Raw genomic sequence first — 21890 nt, 5'->3', positions numbered from 1 at the left:
TCTGCGTCTAGTCTGTGCTGGTTGACAGCTCCCCTTGAGCATTCCACCCAGGCAGCCATATACACAGGACACTCAGCTGCATCTGCATTCATCTACATGCAGATGGGTTTCCCTGGGTAAGAAGGGTGGAGGCCCTCTCACTTACATTTCAAAGGCCAGTGGCCTGTCCTCATACAAAGGACTGATAACCCCCCACAGGGCACCTGGCAGACAGGGCTGGGTTGAGAGGGGAACGTGTGCACTTCAAAACCACTCTTTCTCCCACGTCAAAGACACTTTTGGGTGTATATATACTGGGTCTCTGATCCCAACAAATCAGACATTTCTGGATCTACAACTGAACCCTGTCAGAGGGACTGCCTTGCTGCCCAAAGGACCCATCTGGACTGCTTTGCTGGTAGGTATGCTGCCCTGTGCGTTGCCCTGCTGTCTGCTGGCCCCTGACTGCCTTTCCCACAAGTGCTCTACAAAGTCTTGGATTGAACTTGCCTCCTGTTCTGAAGTCTCAGGACCACAAAGACTTCACCAAAGAGAAGAAAATCCCTGGGCATCGGAAAATCAATGCAACGCCTGCAGAAATCGCAGCTGAAAAATCACCTACTGGATCAATGCAGCGCCTGCTCCTTCTTTAAGGATTTTCAACGCATTGTCCCTGGGCATCAAAGTATCCCCGCATCGCAGTGAGGAACCAAGGCTGAGCTCCTGGAAATCAAGACATCACCTTGCAGTGTGGAAAGAAACAACTCATCGTCTGTATAATGCCAGAAAATGCAATGCAGCACCTTGTTTTTAATCGCATCTCCTCCTCTGCAGCTCCCGTACGTAGTTATTTTTGATGCATCCCAGGTACTATGTGTTACAAGGATACAACCACTGATTCTTATGGATTGAGACTCATTTAAACCTTTAAAAAGTAATATCTTGATTTGTGCATATTAGTTTGTTGTTGTTTTGGTCTTATTTTATTCAAATAAATGTTATCTATTTTTCTAAACTGGAGTGGAGTACATTTTGTGGTGTTTTCACTGTTACTGTATTAGTTATTGCACAAATACTCTACACATTGCCTTCTAAGTTAAGCCTGTCTGCTCTGTGCCAAACTACCAGTGGGTAAGCACATGATAATTTAGGTCATGTAGAGGCTTACCCTGACTAGGATTGTAGTCCCTTCTTGGACAAGGGTGTATACCTCTGCCAACTACAGACCCAATTTCTAACAAAGCTTTATAGCTTCAAGGTGTCCTTTCTGCCCAAGTTGCCAAATTGGTTGCTTTTACTAAAGCATGCTGTGCTTCTGAACAGCTTAAAGTGACCATTTTCACTGACAGCCAGTATGGTTTTGATGATGTTCATGATTTCGGACAGTGATGGTCGCAGAGAGGCTTCATGACCTCTGCTGGATCACCTATCCAAAACAGTGCAGAGGTTTACTAGTTGTGAAAAGCATTACAGTTACCTCTAAAAATCTCAGTCATCAAATGTGCACTGCATAAAAGGTCAAGTGATCACATCTCAATAGGCAGTGCCTTTGCTGATCAAGTGGCATGTTATTGTGCTCTTCATGGCACATCCTTTAATGAGGAATGGAGTGATAGAAGCAGCACCAAGGAGACAGATCAAAACTTCTTTATGACAGCCATTGATACTTGGTGAGAAGTCAAAAGACTGCAAGAAGACTGAAGAGTCTGGAGTAGAGCAGGTTGTGCTCAGTGAGATGAGGATGACGTTTGGGTTCCTAGTGAGGGAAAAGCAGTGTTGCCAAATAGTTTGTTGTCCCCGATCGCAAGGTAGTACCACAACAACTTCACATAGGTAGGGATCCAATAATCAAAACATTCAGACAAACATGGTACAACCCCCGATTCAGACTGCTTGCTGAAGCAGTGTCACAGATATGTAACATGTCAACAAATTAATGTAGGGAAATGCATAGTGGTTAACCTGAGTCACATAGGTAGATCAGGAGGTCCTTTCAACAGAATGCAAATTGATTTCATTGAAATGCCTGTGTATAATGGATTGAGATATGTTTTGGCTGTGGTGTGTATCTTTTTGCATTGGGTAGACGCTTACCCAACTCTCAGAAATGATAGCCTCATAGTTTCAAGGCTGCTGGAAGGGAAATAATACCCCAATTCAGCTTTCCGACTTCTCTCAAATCAAATTGTGGAACTCATTTCAATAGCAAAGTCATAAAATTATTGTGTGTGGCTTTACAAAGTGAGCAAAGATTGCACTTCAGTTACAGATCAGAAGATTTTGGATTACTTGAGCAGATGAATGGAACTTTGATTTCTTGACTGACAAAAGTGTATACATCTACTATGCTGAAATGGCCGGATGCTTTGTCTCTTGTCCTGATGAGCATGTGCAGCACACCCAACAGAAAGATGGGATTGTCCCCTCATGAAATAATTATGGGGCGTGCTATGGGGTTGCCAGCTGTGCCTGCAATTGGACTTGTGAAAATTACAGATGACTTTATGCTTGATTCTTGCTAAGGACTAGCTGATGTGGTTTGTTCTTTGTTTTGCCAGGTTGGAAAAGCAACTGCTCAACCACAGGAACTGTGTCATGGCCTGAGTCTAGTGAAAAAAGAAACTAAGAAAGTCATGTTTAGAGCTTTGTTGAAAAGGGCCATATCAGATTGTCCTAGTCACAGTGACTGCTGTGAAGTATGATGGATATGCACGAGCCACACTCGCAAAGTTTCAGCTTCCTTTGATCAAACAGCGCCTGTTCTTGGGTTAGGTGCAGTGAGCGAAGGAGTCCAGGTCCGTCAAGCTCTGGGGACTGGACAAGTGGCTGTTGCAGAAAATGCACTGTCTGGTAAACTCTCAGTGAGTCTGTTGCAGTCGAAGGTGCATGAGAGTCGAGTAAGGGTCAGTTGACTCCTACTAGCTCAGAAAACGCTGAAATCCCAGTCATGCCTGAGGAAAGGATTGTGAATGGAGACCAGTAGCCCAGTGATAAATATGCTTCCGACTATTGCTGACGTAACTGAAGAGTCAGATCAAAGTGACAGTGAATTTGAAGGTAATGCAACAAGGTGGTCAAAAAGAAAAAGAGTGCCAAGTCAAAATATTCAGCTCCTGAATGGACTTATTACACAACTGATGATTGGGAGAAGAAGTCCATTTCCTTTTGTGCTAACAATTTGTCTTCAGCTGAACATTTTGGATCTTGAAATTGCTTTGGAACTGAACTTTGAAATCTCATTGCTGCTTGATGAACAGAGACATCATTTTCTGGACGTACTCATAAGTGTTTATCAGATGGTTTATTATTAGAGACATTTGAAACTTTTTGTAGCGATTTAAAACATTTGCAAGTAGAGAAAATTGTTGATGAACTTTGTATAAGATCAAGAACTTTGTAAATAAGTGAAACAATTTTTGAGAAGATAAATATTTGATTTTTGATTTGCTCACATTAAGAAAGGAAAAGATGCTGTAAATTAATTGAGAGCCACTTTTTAATTTTTAATTTTTTTAATTTTTGTTTCTGTAGATTCAAGTAACAATGTGGCCTGAGTCTAGACAAGTTGTGAAACCTGATCGAGGTAAAAGGAGTAAATGCAAGTATGGGTGTGTAGGATTAGCAACAGTATGGGTGGTTGTGAGCATTTTATTGATAGTTGGATTGAGTCTGCCAGTGAAAGAGGAGATTGCGAGCAGAATTACACCAGTGGTAGGAGATTCAACTGCAGAACGGGATCCCCTATATGAGGATGAGAGATTGTTTAACACTGATAGATTTAAGGGAGATTAGACATCTAATGTGTATTATAAATTGCTGTATGAGTATACTGAAAATATAGAAGTGGTGATTGTTATGTTTGTACCCAGATCCCTTCATCAGTTCAGGAAGGAATCACTTAACACAGCTTGCCATTAACCTATGAAATTCCATGCAGTCTGCTGTTAACACTGTCTTATCAGCAGGAGTATTTCCAATACTTCTATTCCAATTTTGACCAAGTATTTTCTTTTGTGCCTATTAATCAGCACCTGAGTAGTGTGGCTCAAGCTAAAAACATTGACATTGTGTGAGATTTCTTTGAACCGATCCTGACTTTTGGAATAGCATATGCACACAAGAACAATTTAACCTGCATTTTTACATCAGTAGAAAAGGAAATCATTGGGCAAGTAGATGATGGAAAGAAAACAATGAAAGCCAAGATAGGAAAAGGAGTAGTTTCACAAGACTGGCACAAAGACCCTGCATATGGTTCAGGTATCAGTAATCAAGGACACTTAGGGGGTCATTATGACCCCGGAGGTCGGAGATAATGTGGCGGCAGTACCAACAGGCTGAAGCCAACCCGCCAATGTACCACTCCGACCGCAGTGATGGTAGCAGCCGCCAGGCTGGAGATAAGAATCTCCAGCCCGGCGGCCGCTAATGTACCGCCGGTGGTATCAAGACCCTGCCTACTGCCTTGGTTTCTGTGGCGTTCATAACGCCACAAAAAGCATGGCAGTAGGCCTTATCAGTGACAGGGAATTCCTTCCCTGTCACTGATAGGAGGCCCCCTTCCCCCCCAACACTCCCCAGATGCCCTACACCCCTCCTTCATCCACGCTCCCACTCCCTTCCAACCTCCCCCATACACACACACGCAGACACACACTCACTCACATAGACATACAGGCATGCATCCATTCATTCACGCAAACATCCGTATACACATTCACACTGACACACAGACACGCATTCATACACGCACTCACACACATGCATACATGCACGCAAACACTACACACACACTCGCATTTATGCACACACACACAACACCCCACACCCCCTTCCCTGTCGGAAACCAGACTTACCTGCATCCAGGGGGTCTTCCGGCAGGGGACGGGGTGCTGCTACCGCCAGCAGCGACTACCAGCAGAACACTGCCAGGCCGTAATATTTTTCATAATACCGCTGACAGCGGTCCACTGGCGTGGCGCTGCTGGTGGTAGCAGTGTCACCTTACCACCATCCGCCAGTATGGCCACAGCTGGATTTCCTCCCTTCTTGTGGCAGAAATCCGGCTGTGGTCATAATTTGGATGGTAGCCGTGGCGACGGCCTTTTGGCGGCCGTCGCTGTGGTGGTAGGTGGTTTTTACCACCAAAGACATAATGAAGGCCTTAGTTTTAGACTGGTAACACGCAGGAAAATGATGTATAAACAAACACACATTTTGTAGGTATTGGTGAATGTAGACATGCATTTTTGTTTAGTCGTGTTTGGACCTTTACATTGAATGGACAAGATCCGCCCATACCAGGTGTTTATTTAATTTGTGGAAAAAATGCCTATTACAAACTGCAGAAAGGCTGGTATGGTACATGTTACCTGAGAGTAGTATTTCAGAAAATGTATCATGTGGTCAATATTGAAAACCTGGTCTAGAAAGAGAAGCCAAATTCCAGAGTTAGAAGAAGAGCTAGTGCAGTGGAGATTACAGGAGATATTTTTGGTGCCATCATTTCATCAGTTGGAGTGATCTGAATGATATCAAGATTAGGAATTTGTCAATGGTAGATAAACTATCTACTGAAACAGCAGGGGCCATGCTATTGATGGACCCAGAGATGCTTGCTATGAGATCAATGGGTTTGCAAAATCGAGTTACATTAGACATTTTGCTTGCAAAGGAGGGTGGAATCTGTAAAGTTTTACATGGTACATACCGGATAATACTAAGGAGAGAAGGAAGTTTATCTCAAACATCACTAACCTGAAAAATGACCTGAAAGAACTGACAACCACCGGTGCATGGAAGGTAACAGGTAATGTTTTTTTAACAATTGGAAAATGGTTTGGAAACATCAGAAAGGGAGTAGCGGGAATTATTTTGAGGCGTGATTATTGTGGGTTTGGGTGCCTTAGTTGCACTTGGATTATACAAACTATAAAAAATGTGGAAAGAGAAAAGAGCTAAGAATCAACAGAGGAGAGAGGAGATAGAAATGGAGACAATGAGAATCCTTTATTATTGTAACCTCAAGAAATCTGAGGTTTGCAGCAGAGCTTGCCAGAAAAAGACATCAAACTTTTGAGTTGTCTCCTTGACACGCAAGTGTGCCCTTTTTGTGACGGCATAGACTGCCATTAAAAGAGGGACTGTAGAAGCATAACATCTACAAATGCTTTTAGTGACCCAGACATCAGCAGAAGGGGACAGTTTATGTCTCATGTTTGACAGCCATGTTTGACAGCCTTACATAGAAAGTTGCTCTGACACGCATCTTAAATGTGCTCATGTTTTCATTTTCTGGCAGTCACAATTGTGCATTCCTTAGTAAATAACATGCTAGTGAAATAAAATTGATGTTAAAGTATAATTTACACTCAAGACTAATTATGGGGGTCATTATGACCCTGGCGGTCGGTGTTAATGTGGCGGTAGTACCGCCAACAGGCTGGCGGTACATACTGCCACATTATGACATTGGCGGGTTCGCTGAAGCCAACATGCCAATATATCACACTGACCGCCATGGCAGTAGTAGCCACTGGGCCGAAGATAAGAATCTCCAGCCCGGCGGCCGCTAATGAACTGCCAGAGGCATTTTGACCCATGGTTTTCGTACATTCATAACGCCACAAAAACCATGGTGGTAGGCATTACCAGTGACAGGTAGGGAATCCCCTGTCACTGATAAGAGGCCCACCCACCCCCCCTAACATTCCCCAGACACCCCCGGACCCCCCCATCCACGCTCTCCCCTTCCAATCCCCTACCCCCATGCACGCACACTCACAGACACGCACCACGCCTACACACACTCACTCACACAGGCATACATGCATCCATTCATTCACGCATGCATCCATACCGCATTCACACTGACACGCAGACACGCCTTCACATTTCCATTCATACATGCATTCTCACACAACAGTACACACGCATTCTCATTCACGCACACACTCACACATTCATGCACACCCCCCACACACGACACCCCCACCCCCACCCCCTCCCGTGTCGGAAACCCAATTTACCTACATCCAGGGGTCTTTTGGCAGGGGACGGGATGGTGCACTGCTACCGCCAGCAGCGCCCGCCAGCAGAAAACCGCCAGGCTGTATTATTTTTCATAATACGGCTGCCGGCTGTCTACTGGCATGGCCACAGCCGGATTTACGCCCTTCTTGTGGTGGAAATCCGACTGTGGTCATAATTTGGCGCCCGTCGATGCAGCGGTATGCAGCACTTACCACCAATGTCGTAATATCTGCCTATGTGTCTTGCAACCAATTTAGTTTTCTAATGTTTAATGTGTGATTGATGAGTTTAAAGATTTGTGTAGAAATTAAATAATTGCACGTCTCTGTCACATTTACTGAAATATACTGACAAAGGTAAAATGTATTGTTCATAGCGATGAAGTAATAATATTGATGAGTTTATACATTTATATTTTACATGCTTTACTGAAGTGCAATTATTAACTGTAATGCAACTGATTTTCTTATGTTAGCTCAAATGAGGCCTGCAGAGCTCGTATTTTGCAGTCCTGTAAAAGTGCTGTATCACTGTTCTTTTTAACTTTAACGTGAGTTTTTCTCTAGGTTCCGTTATCATGGGAAGCTTTGCAAGTAGCAATAGGTTCACTGTTCTTTTGCACAGAGAATTTTAGTTAAGTGGCCTTGAAAGGAACATCCTGGCCTGTAGACTTCACATGAATTAAAATGTTTCGCACCCTGTTTGGAGTCACATGGATGGAAGATGGATCTCAGGGAAAGCCTGAGAATGTGTTGCAACTTCAAGATCACCTGTTGCTGATGACTGGATGGTGCCCCTTTTGCGTGACCTGACACCACCAATCCAGCTAATCAACAGGATTTATGTGTTTTATATTAGGGATGGACTCTAAAAGTTTAGATTATATCTTCAGACCCTGATCGGACTTTTAGACTCGCTTTTTCACTCTCTCTGCACCCTTCCTGACAGGATTTTGTCACTGAGCCCAGTGCTTTGCTGATGAAGTATCCCTGAACATTGTTCCTTGGAGAGGTATACCCCTCTAAGCTGATTGCTATTGACTCTTGACATGTCCCTTTTTTCTAGAATAGAATTTATCATGCTGACACTCGCTCTTTTTATTTTTCTAGCTAGTATTCTGTAGTCTGAGATATATCTTTTTCAGTTTATTTTTGTCTTCTTTTGTATTTTTGCTTGCATGTGTCTGTCCCCACGTATGAATTTCCTAATTTGGTTAGCTGTAGAGACAACCTGTGCCCAGCCCAAAATTTCACACTCTACTTAACTGAAATTGATAATTGTTGATAAAATCTAACCTAAGATATATTTCTGTATATCAGATAGTTTCATTAATGATATGCATGATTTGTCTTGAATGTCTAATGCTAATTAATGCTAATTAGTTTATGCTAATTATTCTGAACTTGTTTTGCAACTTTGGGCAGCCTATGGTGTTTATATACCTTTATAATTTGATCTTATGCACTGTCTTTATGGCACTAACTTTGTGGCTGTAAAATAAGTTTTGAACTTTTGATGTAATGTCAGGTTCATGGTTAAACTCCATGCATGGATCCACTTTGCTTAAATCCTTTCAGCATGTCAAGAAGAGGCTTGCTCTTTTTATTCTTATCTGAATGGATGTGTGTTGCGTGTTCCACCCACTGATTGTAGGGCTTGAGCCGATTGTAGGGCTTGTGCCTGTTCACATGGAACACGCAATGAGGCTCTTAAATGTCACCAATTTCAAATAATTTACATTACTGAGCTACAGTACTGAGCTTTTTCAAGACAGTTGGTCCTCTTATCTTCCAAAGCATGCAGCTTTATTTGACTCCATGATAAACAGGTCCTGGTCCTCCTGGTACCATATTAGTACCCCCTCACAGTGGCCCTCTTTTTAAACCAGTTTTTAGCTTTCCTTTAGATTGCTCCTTGTTTTTTGCATGAGGCAGAAAACAATAAGATATGTAGAATGCTTTATTTAACATAGTCACAGGTAATTACTATGGCTGCACACTAGCTGATTTTGTTTGCATCAGGAATGCCTCTGTCTAGAGTGGCACAGTGGGTGAAAAATTACAAACTGGGATGCAGCTCGAGTGGGCATTAGTGGCTGTGACCAATTCAAGCATTCACATGCTGAGTACCTCATGGTCCTGTTGATACCCTGTTACACTGGCTGTTGGGATAGCATGCCCTGAGTGATCCAGCTAAAATGATATCTGTACCTAGATACCAATTTTTGATCATGGGTGAACATGGATCATGCATGACTACCATGACCTACACATGTCAGGTGGATTGCAGTCTTTTTGGACCAGGAGGGACACACCAGTGGTCACCCTCATAAAGGTAATGGGCTAACTCCTTCACCAAGAATTAAGTAGCACAAGTGGGTGGGGACTGCATACCCATATAGTAATAGTGATTAGTAGATTGAACAGGCCTATTTACCTGTGTCACTTGAGTGAGATCTACCAGAACACTCATGTGAAGTTCCTCTGCTGTGTACCCAAATCGCCCTTTGCCTACATAACATTAATATGCACAGCTGTGCAACACACGTTTGCTGTAAAGTATGAGTGCCCTTGTGTGTTACTGTACATGGAGACTGTGGTCCAGTCAATACTGCCACACTGACATGGCCCTCTGTCAGTATGGCACTTTATGTGAGCTAGTATACCAGGTGGGAGCCACAGTGAAGATAAAGGGTCATCGCTCTGGTGCACCACTATTACCGAAGAGGGCTGTTGCCCTCTGGACTGATGTAATGTCGTGAGTCATGATTGCATCATAACAACAGGGCACTAGGACCCTGGTAGTGAAAGAAACTATGGGAAGGAAAAGTAGAGAGGGAACCAGAAAGGGAGGGGTCAGGGGCAGGAGGAGACAGGGAGAGTATAATGCAGGTTGGAGCTGCTTGAGCTTCTGCAATTGAGGCCAAAAAAGATAGTTTCAGACCCTCATTTAGTGTTGTCCATCCTTTGTTGTACTCAGAACACTACATCTGCTGTGACCTGGAGGAGTTGTGGCCCTGTGTGCCACTGTTTGTGACCTCCATATGCCAGGTAGGGACCATGGTGAAGATCAAGAACTGTCACCTTGGTGCATGCGTGTGACTGAAGAGGGCCGTGACGTTGTGCAGTGCTGTGGCTCAAAGGTGCCACCACCCTGTGTGCTGCTGTTTGTGACCTCTGTGTGCCAGGTGACGGCCATGGTGAAGATTAAAGGCTGTTGACCAGGTGCATCGGTGTCACTGAAAAGCAACGTCACCCTGGGAAGTGCTGTGGCCCTGAGAGACCGTTGCCTGGAGTGTATCTGTTTGCAACCCCCGTAAGTCAAGTGATGGCTGCAGTTAAGATTAAGGCCCATTGTCCAGGTGCATCACTGTAACCTAAAAGGCCCTTTGTCCTGTGTGCCACTCTTTGCGACCATGTGCCAAGTAGGGGCCACAGTAAAGATTAAGAGCTTTCGCTCTGGTGCATCGCTGTTACCAAAGAGGGCCATAACACTGTGCAGTACTGTGACCCAGAGAGGGCATCGCCTGGAGTGCCACTGTGGGCGATTCCTGTTTGTCTTGTGAAGGTCGCAGTAAAAAGGGGACCATCTCCCTTGTGCAGCACGTGAAAGTGAGCGTGACTAGTTCCTACCCGTGTAAGCAGAGCACTGATTGAACGCCAGAAACCAAGAAGTCACCTGAGACCATCCACTGGAATCTGGAATATTTACTACACATCCGGAGGAGTGCTGTGGATGCCTGCCCCTCTCCCTCAGCATCCATACTAATGCTCATTGCTGGGCCACTGATATGCACCTGGGGATCCTGTATCGCAGTACCAGTGAGAGTGGGTAAGACTTTTCCCTAGGCTGCAGTGCCTCTGGAGGAATTTGCTCTGACTGAGTGCTCAGAAACTTTGATTTTTTTAAAGCCATAGTGGAACTCAGTACTGGTAAATTGTGGGGTCTGAGCTGAATGAATCCGCACATATATGGAGATTAACTACAGTACTTGGACAAGGAAGTGGGACTTAGGATGTTACTGAACCAAGCTAGAATGCTGTCTTTAAGAACAGTTCATACATTATTTGTGGTAAGTCGTATATTACTTTCTGTTTGTATATAAATACTGTTTTTCATAAAAGCAAGTATCTGGCTGGAACCCCTGGTTCTCACTCCCCTCATCGCCGCAACGCACAGTGCCACTACGACGCCATCACCCTTCACACGCTCAATGCCGGCCGTTCATCCACCTGCCACCAGGTCACCCGCGGACCCTTCTCCTGCCGGAACTGCACCTTCACGAGCCTCCATACCAGCGCCCCTCCCACCAAGGCAAAACGCAACCATCTCAGATGCATCCTACTCACCACCTGTTCCACCCACAAACACGCCATCGAACTCTGGAACCTACTCGACTCAGCCTCCCCCGATGTCGCCTTCCTGACCGAGACCTGGATAAACCCCTCCTCAGCACCCGACATCGCCATCCCGGACAGCTACAAAATCACCCGTAGGGAACACACCAACAGACCAGGAGGAGGCATCGCCATCGTCCACAGGAATACCCTCAGAATCTCAACCAGCACCAAAGACACCCTCAGCGCTGCCAAACACCTGCACTTCCATATCCACACCGATCCAAACACCACCCTCAGAGGGACCCTTGTCTACAGATCCCCCAAACCCTGATAGCAGTTCAGCAACTCCATCACTGACGTCGTCAGCATGCACGGCCTCACATTCACAGACTACATACTCCTTGGGGACCTGAACTTCCACCTCGAGAACACCACCAACAACAACTCCACCACCCTGCTCGACAACCTCGACAACTTCGGACTCAAGCAGCTCGTCACAACACCCACTCACTCCTCAGGACACACGCTCGACCCCATCTTCTCCGCCAGCAAACATGTCTCCTTCAGCCACACCACCGAACTCCACTGGACCAACCACCGCAGCATCCACTTCACCTTTGAGAAACCCACAACACACCACCACCCGCAGCGGATTCCCCACCGCAGATGGAACAAGGTCACCGAAGACCAGCTGATCACCACCATCTCCAGGAACCGACCTGCAACCTCAGGCAATGGATCGGCGAATGTGCCCTGATCAAGAAACCTTCAAACTGACGCACCGACAGAAAGGCCTTCTGGTTTATCGCCGACTTCCAAGAATTCAAGCAAACATGCTGAAGACTCGAGAAGAAGTAGCGCCAAGAGCAGACACCAGACAACCACACAGCCTTCAAAAATGCCATCTGCAGACACCACCAACTCATCCGAACCGCCAAAAGAACCTCCTTTAAAGAACGCATCGACAACAACGCACACAGCTATAAGGAGCTCTTCAACTTCATGAAGGAACTCTCCAACCCTGGTTCCAACGTCAATGACATCCCACCATTGCAAGACCTCTGCGACTCCCTAGCCACCTTCTTCTACCACAAGATCGCAGACATCCATGACAGCTTCAATACCCAGACCCTCCGTCAATCACCAACACCACAGACTCACCACCCCCCAGCGACACCAACCTCCTGCTATCCTGGACCCACGTCAACGATGACGACACCATCAAAGTCATGAACACTATTGACTCCGGCTCACCATCCGACCCCTGCCCTCACCACATCTCCAACAAAGCAAGCTCCGTCATTGCACCCCAACTCCGGAAGATCATCAACAGCTCCTTCGAGACCGCCACCTTCCTGGAGAGCTGGAAACACGCCAAGATCAACGCCCTCCTCAAGAAACCCAAGCCTGACCCAGAGGACCTCAAGAACTTCTGGCCCATCTCCCTGCTCCCCTTCCAGGCAAAAGTCGTTGAGAAGATTGTGAACAAACAACTGACCCGCTTTCTCGAGGAGAACAACACTCTGGACTCGTCCCAATCCAGATTCCGCAGCAACAACGGCACTGAAACCGCCCTCAACGGCGCCACCGACAACATCAGGACCCTAATTGACAACGGCGAAACCACGGCCCTCATCCTCCTGGGCCTCTGGGTCGCCTTCAACACTGTCTGCCACCAAACCCTAGGCACACGCCTCAACAACGCAGGGTTCCGCGACTGAGCCCTGGACTGGATCCCCTACTTCCTGCCCAGCAGAACCCAAAGAGCCCGCCTCCCTCCATTCCGCTCCGAAGCCTCCAAGATCATCTGCGGCGTACTCCAGGGGTCGTCCCTCAGCCCAACCCTCTTTAACGTTTACATGGCTCCACTCGCAAACATCGTCCGATCACACGACCTCAACATCATCTCATACGCCGATGACACCCAGCTGATCCTCTCCCTCACCAAGGACCCTGCCACTGCCAAAACCAACCTCCATGAAGGAATTAAGGCTATCGCCGAATGAATGAAGGACAGCTGCCTGAAACTGAACTATGACAAGACTGAGGTCCTCATCCTCACCTCCACCCCCTCCGCCTGGGATGACTCCTGGTGGCCTGCCACACTGGGAACCGCACCGACACCCACTGACCACACACGCAACCTGGGGTTCATCCTGGACTCATCGCTGTCAATGACCCAGCAAGTCAACGCTGTCTCTTCCTCCTGCTTGCTTTGGAAGATCTACAAATTGATCCCCACCGGTACCAGAAGGACGGTCACACAAGCCTTCGTAAGCAGCAGACTGGACTACGACAAAGCCCTCTATGCAGGAACCACGTCCGAGCTCCAGAAAAGACTGCAACACATATAGAACACCTTCGCACGCCTCATCCTGGACATCCCCTGCCACAGCCACATCACAGCCCAACTGAGAGAACTGCACTGGCTCCCCTTCAACAAGAGAATCATGTTCAAGCTCCTCACCCATGCTCACAAAGCACTGTACAAAACCGGACCAGAATAACTCAACAGACGACTCTCCTTCTACACCCTGACCAGCCTGCTTCGCTCCGCTGACCTTGCCCTCGCCACCGTTCCACGCATCTACAGAACTACCGCCGGTGGCAGATCATTCTCCCACCTCACCGCCAAGACGTGGAACACTCTTACTATCCACCTGCGAGACACAGGACCTGCTAACCTACAGGAGACACCTCAAGACCTGGCTGTTCGAGCAGTAGCAGCTCCCCACCCCAACCTCCTCTCAGCGCCTTGAGACCCTCAAGGATAAGTAGTGCACTTTACAAATGCTATGACTGGTTGATTGATTGACACAGTGGCACAATGCATCCAGTGCACCACTCTGTAAATATGGTGCGCCGTTTTTGGCCTTCTAACGCCACATTAGTGTAAAAAACATGACGCTAAGGTGGCGTTGGAATGGCGCTAGGGGCTCTTAAATATGCCCCTTCTGCTTTTTCTTGAAGATTTTTCTTACCGGGACGAAGTCACCAATCCGATCCGACCTCCCTTAAGCCCTCTTTGGATACGCATTGCAGGAAACCTATGTGAAGAATTTGACCTTTGGACTTAGTTGATTTTTCAGGACGGAAATCTTCGTCCGGGCCGAAGTTGAATCTGGATCCAACGACCCTGGAACCCTCCTTGCATACGCTGTGCGGGAAGTCCTGGTAAATTTTTTACATTTGGGCTTTTTTTGAGCTTTTTCTCTCCGATGTCGGATGACCCTCCACAGCAAGCCGAATTCTAGTCAACGTCGTTGGATTGCTTTTCCAGGAGCTGTAGGAAGTTGGCTCTGTATATACTATCTCAAAGTAAGAGATAGTGTGCACAGAGTCCAAGGGTTCCCCTTAGAGGTAAGATAGTGGCAATATTTGATAATGTTAGTGCTCTATCTTAAGGTAGTGTGGTCGAGCAGTAGGCTTATCAGAGGGTAGTGTTAAGCATTTGTTGTACACACACAGGCAATAAATGAGGAACACACACTCAAAGACCTAACTCCAGGCCAATAGTTTTTATATAGAAATTTTCTTAATTTATTTTAGAACCGCAAGATTCAATATTTGAAGTTAATACATAAAATGCAAGGTACTCCACACAGGTAAGTAAGGAACTTTTAATTAGAGCAGCCACATACACAGTTTTAGTTAAAATTGCAATAAGCTATTTTAAAAGTAGACAGGGCAAAAATCAACAGTTACTGGGGGAGGTAAGTAATGCTTAGTTTTTCAGGTAAGTAAGGCACTTACAAGTTCAAGTTCCTGGGCATAGGCAGCCCACCGCTGGGGGTTCAAGGCAACCCCAAAGTTACAGCACCAGCAACACAGGGCCGGTCAGGTGCAGAGATCAAAGGAGGCCCAAAACACATAGGCACCTATGAAGAACAGGGGTACTCCGGTTCCAGTCTGCCAACAGGTAAGTACCTGCATCTTCGGAGGGCAGACCAGGGGGGTTTTGTAGAGCACTGGGGGGGACACAAGTAGGCACACAAAGCACACCCTCAGCGGCATAGGGGTGGCCAGGTGCAGTGTGCAAAGCAGGCGTCGGGTTTTGAATAGGAATCAATGGAGGGACCCGGGGTCACTCTAGCAGTGCAGGCAGGGCACAGGGGAGCTTCTCGGGTCAGCCACCGAATGGGCTAGGCAGAGGGTCACTTCTGCACTGGAGTTCGGTTCCTTCTGGTCCTGGGTGCTGCAGGTGCAGTGTTGGTCCAGGCGTCGGGTTCCTTGTTTCAGGCAGTCGTGGTCAGGGGGAGCCTCTGGATTGTCTCTGCATGCATCGCTGTTGAGGTCCAGAGGGGTCGTCTCGGGTTACTCACGAGGTCGCAGTCGCCTGGGAGTCCTGCCTGTAGTGTTGGTTCTCTGGAGCTCGAGCCGGGGGCGTCGGGTGCAGAGTATAAAGTCTCATGCTTCCGGCAGGAAGAGTGAAGTCTTTGAAAGTTGCAAGAAAGTTGCAAAGTATGCTGTTTTTGAACAGGGAGTTTCTTGGTCCTTTGGGTTCAGAGCAGTCCTCTGAGGCTTCAGAGGTCGCTGGTCCCTGTCGGATGCGTTGCTGTGCAGGTTCTTTGAGTCTGGAGACAGGTCGGTAGGGCTGGGGCCAAGTCAGTTGTTGTCTCCGTCGTCTCTGCAGGGCTTTCAGGTCAGCAGTCCTTCTTCTTTGTGTAGGTTGCAGGAATCTGATTTCCTGGGTTCTGGGTGGCCCTAAATACTGGAGGTGTGTTTAGGTCAGGAGGGCAGTAGCCAATGGCTACTGTCCTGGAGGGTGGCTACACCCTCGTTGTGCCTCCTCCCTGAGGGGAGGGGGGCACATCCCTAATCCTATTGGGGGAATCCTCCAATCTCAAGATGGAGGATTTCTAAAGGCAGGGCTCACCTCAGCTCAGGGCACCTTAGGGGCTGTCCTGACTGGTGGGTGACTCCTCCTTGTTTTTTTAATTATCTCCTCTAGCCTTCCCGCCAAAAGTGGGGGCAGTGGCCGGAGGAGCGGGCATCTCCACTAGTTGGGATGCCCTGGGGTGCTGTAACAAAAGGCATGAGCCTTTCTCAGGCTCACCGACAGGTGTTACAGTTCCTGCAGGGGGAGATGAGAAGCACCTCCACCCAGTGCAGTCTTTGTTTCACAAAGGCTCTCACTCCAGGGGGGCAGAAACTCGTCTAAGTGGCAGGCTGGCACTGATCAGTCAGTCCTGCACTGAAGGATTGGGTAAAATACAGGGGGCATCTTCTAAGATGCCCTCCGTGTGCATTTTGTAATAAATCCAACACTGGCATCAGTGTGGGTTTATTATTCTGAGAAGTTTGATACCAAACTTCCCAGTATTCAGTGTAGCCATTATGGAGCTGTGGAGTTCGTTTTTGACAGACTCCAAGACCATATACTTAATATGGCCACATTGTACTTACAATGTCTAAAATGGACTTAGACACTGTAGGGGCATATTTCTCATGTAGCTATGAACTCACCTGTGGTATAGTGCACCCTGCCTTAGGGCTGTAAGGCCTGCCAGAGGGGTGACTTACCTATGCCACAGGCAATATTTTGTGTGCATGGCATCCTGAGGGGGATGCCATGTCAACTTTGCCTTTTTCTCCCCACCAACACACACAATCTGCAATGGCAGTGTGCCTGTGTTAGGCGAGGGGTCCATTAGGGTGGCACAACACATGCTGCAGCTCTTAGGGACCTTCCCTAGTCACAGGGCCCTTGGTACCACTGGTACCTTTTACAAGAGACTTATCTGTGTGCCAGGGATGTGCCAATTGTGGAAATAATGGTACATTTTTAGTGAAAGAACACTGGTGCTGGGGCCTGGTTAGCAGGGTCCCAGCACACTTCTCAGTCAAGTCAGCATCAATATCAGGCAAAAAGTGGGGGGTAACTGCAACAGGGAGCCATTTTCCAACAGGCGCCCCCTGAGAAATCCTGGAAGTCTGGGGCTCTGGAGATTTTCAGCGGGACGAACCTGAAAGTCAGACTGGGTTGCAGTTGAGGTAAGCCATCTTGACTCATGACGTCGGGTCAGTCCCTTTATGGAGCTTTTTTCCAAAACTTCTCCAAGCTTCTCAATCTTCTTCCAGAAGGTTTTTGAACATCCTTTAGGGGTCCACAGCTCACCCCAAGGTTCCAGAAGCTCTGAGTTGCCCCTTGAGGGTTAGGACTCCAACTCCCAGAACGCACCTGGTTCAAACTCCAAAATGACCACTGGACAGTTTCTTCAGGATTTGATGCAGGGAACTCTGGTTAGCTATTTGTCACCTCTAGCAAACAGGGAGTCGGTTCTTGAACTAGTTGAAGCCAGGCAACGTCCTTTTTGTGGTGAAGCCAATTGTGCAGCTGGTGCAGTGCTTCAGAGTGCAGTGTCCAGGTGCAGGTTAGGGGTCCGGCACGGCAGTCCTTTTTCTTCTGTCATTGCTCCTTGTAAGGATCTGAGGTGTGGGTGCAGCTCTGCTAGAATTTATCCTTGCTCCTGTGGTGAAAAGCAAGGGGGACAACTGCTCAATCACAGGCGAACACATCACCCCACACTCCCTCACACATACCACTCACACTACACCTATGGCACCACAAAGAAACCCTAAGTTCTCAGAGGAGAAGCTAAGGGTCATGGGGGAGAAAATCATCCGGGTAGAGCAACAGCTATATGGATCACAGATGCAGCAGACATCCATTGCCAGGAAGATGGAGCTATGGCAGAGGATCATGGACTGGGTCAATGCCGTGGGACAGCACCCCAGAACAAGGGATGACATCAGGAAGAGGTGGAACGACCTACAGGGGAAGGTGCGTTCCGTGGTAGCAAGACACCAGAAAGCAGTACAGAGAACTGGTGGTGGACCCCCTCCTCCTCCCCCACAACTAACAACATGGGAGGAGAAAGTCTTGGCAATACTGCATCATGAGGGCCTCGCAGAAGTAGCAGGAGGACTGGACTCTGGTAAGTCAAATCTCTAATACTATCACCCCCCCCTACCTGCATGCAATCACAAACCCCCACCCCTACCCTCACACCATCACTCCACCACCTCACATACACCCCACCATCACAACCCACCCCTCCCACAACCAAGCCCTGCGTGCAACACTAATGCATGGACACCCATCACAGACCTGCAAGGACACCCATCACCAAAGCATGCACACTTGAGACAATCACCTATCCAACTAAATCACCACTCACAAAAGCCTAAGCTGCCAGGGCAATCACAACCATACAGGGCAACACACCCATGCACAAGACGTCACATGCAGAAACAATAACACTGCATTTACATCCCCACAAGTCCCCCATACAACGTCACAGGAGAGGAGGTGCCAGCAACATCCAGTCCCCCCAGAAGAGGCCCACAGAGATGACAGCAGCTCTGCACGCCTGGATCAGGATGACCAACCTGGCTCATCAGGGACCTCCGGACAGTTGGCAGCCCAGGCACAGTCCCATACCACCACAGAGCCTCCCCCCTCAGGAAACACCAGCACAGCTCTGTCCACAGGACACGTCAATCAGCAGTGTGTCCACCACTACAGGGACCCCAGGCAACCCCACAAACAGAGGACGATCAGGGACCTGGGGGGTCAGTGGCAGTGGGCACACGGTTCAGGGGACAGAGGCACAGGACAACAGGGAAGCTGGGAGGACTGCTGTGCGACAGGAGGAGGACAGGCCAAGGGAACCAACTCTCCACGAGGCACTCACCAACATCCTGGGAGCATACCACCATTCCCAGGAGACGATGGGCCAGATACTGGCCAAGTTGCAGGAGACCCAGCGGCTGCAGGAGAGACAGTACCTGGGGATCAGGGAGGACCTGAGGGACACCCACACCACCCTGGTTAACATTGCAGGGGTGCTGGCAGACATGGCCAACACCATAAGGGAGGCAGTGGCACACCACTGGGCCCCTGACACTAGCCACACCGATGAACAGCCCTCCACCTCCGCTGACACTAGTGGACAGGATGCCCTGACACAGGAACAACAGGCCATCAGCACCCCTCCCACTGCAGAAGGAGAACCACCACGCAAACGGTCCCTGCGATCCAGGCAGAAGCCAGAGAACATTGCCAAGACCCCCGCCAGGAAATAAGACTCACCTGAATGTCACCCTTGTGTCCCACTATGTCACCCTGTCCACCTTACACTGCCATTGATCCACTTCCTATTCCCTCTTGGACAGTGCACCTGTGATACAAATAGACTGGACCTTTTCCCCGGACTCTCCTCCACCACCACCCAAGCCTAGAGCAATACGTCATCCACTTATTAGCACATAAATAAACACCCTTGTAAAAAATACAAGTATTAAGTCTGTCAATTGATTGAACTATGTATTTGTTTAACAATCTGTAAACATTGCAATTCAACTGTACAGTTATGTATACATAGATATGAACTATGGTTTGCGGCAGTCAACACACCATGAGCCAGAGTGGGGCATGTATATCTGTAAATAGACATGCCAAAGGGTACAGTAAGTGGCCATAGTAGTGGGAATATCAGCCTGCCAGTGACAATATCCAATACAAAACTGTCAATGGAAGGTGAAGTTACAGTGTCTTACCTGTGTGTCACTGGAAGTACTGTCGTATGATTGATGTTCTATTGTCCACATCCTCATCCTCTGCCTCCTCTTCGTCACTTTCCACACGCTCCACCGCTGCCACACGCCCATCTCCAGCCTCATCCTCCTGCAGAAAAGGCACCTGGCGACGATCTGGCACACCTTCTTGGGTGAGTAGCACAGGGAACCACCTGTTAGATGGAGGCACCGAAACCTGGCCTTCAGGAGGCCTAATGTTCGCTCTATAATTCTTCTTGTTCGCCCATGTGCCTCATTCTAACATTCCTCTGCCCTAGTCCTGGGATTCTTCACTGGGGTCAATAGCCATGAGAGGTTGGGGTAACCAGAGTAACCTGCAAATATCAAGGGGAACCTGTTAGCCAGACACTAACCCTTCGGGCCAACCCCATACCCATACACCAACATATACTGGGTGGGGACCATGGGCTCACCTATCAGCCACACCCGGTGCCTCTGGAGTTGAGCCATCACATATGGGATGCTGCTATTCCTCAGGATAAAAGCATAATGCACAGAGCCAGGATACTTTGCATTGACATGTGAGATGTACTGGTCCGCCAGGCACACTATCTGCACATTCATCGAAAGCTCTTTGGATTTCTGAACACCTGTTCATTTCTCCGGGGGGGACAAAGGCAATATGTGTATCATCAATTGCCCCAATGATGTTGGGGATATGTCCGATTGCATAGAAGTCAGTTTCACTGTGGCCAAATCCTCCACCTGGGGGAAAACAATGTAGCTGCACATGTGTTTCATTGGCTGTGACATTCCTGCTGCCAAGCTCACTCTCACTTGGAATGAACCAGTTGCCAAGAAATGGAGCACACATAGCACCTGCACAACAGGGGGGATCCCAGTGGGGTGATGGAGAGCAGAGATCAGGTCTGGCTCCAATTGGGCACACAGCCCTTGGATTGTGGCTGTGTCAAGTCTGTAGGTGGGGATAATGTGCCTGTCCTCCATTGTTGCCAAGTCCACCAGGGACCTCTACTCGGGGGATGTCTCCATCTCCTATTCATCTGCAGCAGTTGCAATCTAGAGGGCAAAACAATGAGCCCCCTCCCCCGAAATAGCATCCGCCTGTCTGTGTGGATGGTGGAAATGAGGTAATGCCCCTGACGTTGTGTGCCGTTGCGGGAGCCGGTCGAGTACCGCCGTGCAACTCCTCATTGGTTGTCATTGGGCCCTATGGGTTACAGTGGCCAATGGTGATGAACGGTATGCACAGCCGCGGACGTGACCGCCATTTTATATCTGTTCACTCACTTGCTACCTGACCTTCAACAGGAGAGGTCCTAGACTGCAAGTGCTGCTGTCACCTGTGTCTGGAACCGGCCATGGCTCATGTCACTGGGGAAAGGGCCCCTGCCTTCACCGCTGCGGAGTTGGAGAGACTAGTGGATGAGGTCCTACCCCAGTACCGGATGCTGTATGGGCCTCCTGGCCAACAGGTGAGTACACTGTGAGCACGATGCATGGGGCATGAATGCATGGAGGGCTGTATGTGAGGGCCTCGTGTAAGCGGGGGTGTTTGAAGGGTCCTGGGCAGCATGCTGCATGTATTGTGGGCAATGTCTGTGCGTAAGGGGATGGGAGGGATATGGTGGGCCATGAGTGCAACAGGCCGGACGGTATGACTGATACCTTTTTTCTATGTGTATTTCTCTGCATGTCAGTGACCATCAGAAAAAGGGTATATGGCGTGCCATCGCCAAGGATTTGCTGACCCCGGGGTCTTCGGCAGGCGGAGCACCCACTGTTGCAAACAGTGGGAGGACCTGACACGCTGGACAAGGAAGACGGCAGAGGCCCAGCTAGAGATGGCCTCCCAACGAGGAAGGGGTGCCCGTCGCCACCCTGTACCAGCACTGCCCTCCCAGCAGCCCCTCAGCAAATTTCCCGTGCCCGCTCACCCAGGACGGTGGGCATCTCCTTCGCCCCAGGCACCTCAGG

The sequence above is a fragment of the Pleurodeles waltl genome, chromosome 7 (assembly GCF_031143425.1).
Source record: "Pleurodeles waltl isolate 20211129_DDA chromosome 7, aPleWal1.hap1.20221129, whole genome shotgun sequence".
Taxonomy (NCBI): Eukaryota; Metazoa; Chordata; class Amphibia; order Caudata; family Salamandridae; genus Pleurodeles; species Pleurodeles waltl.
This window is presented reverse-complemented; position numbering follows the sequence as displayed.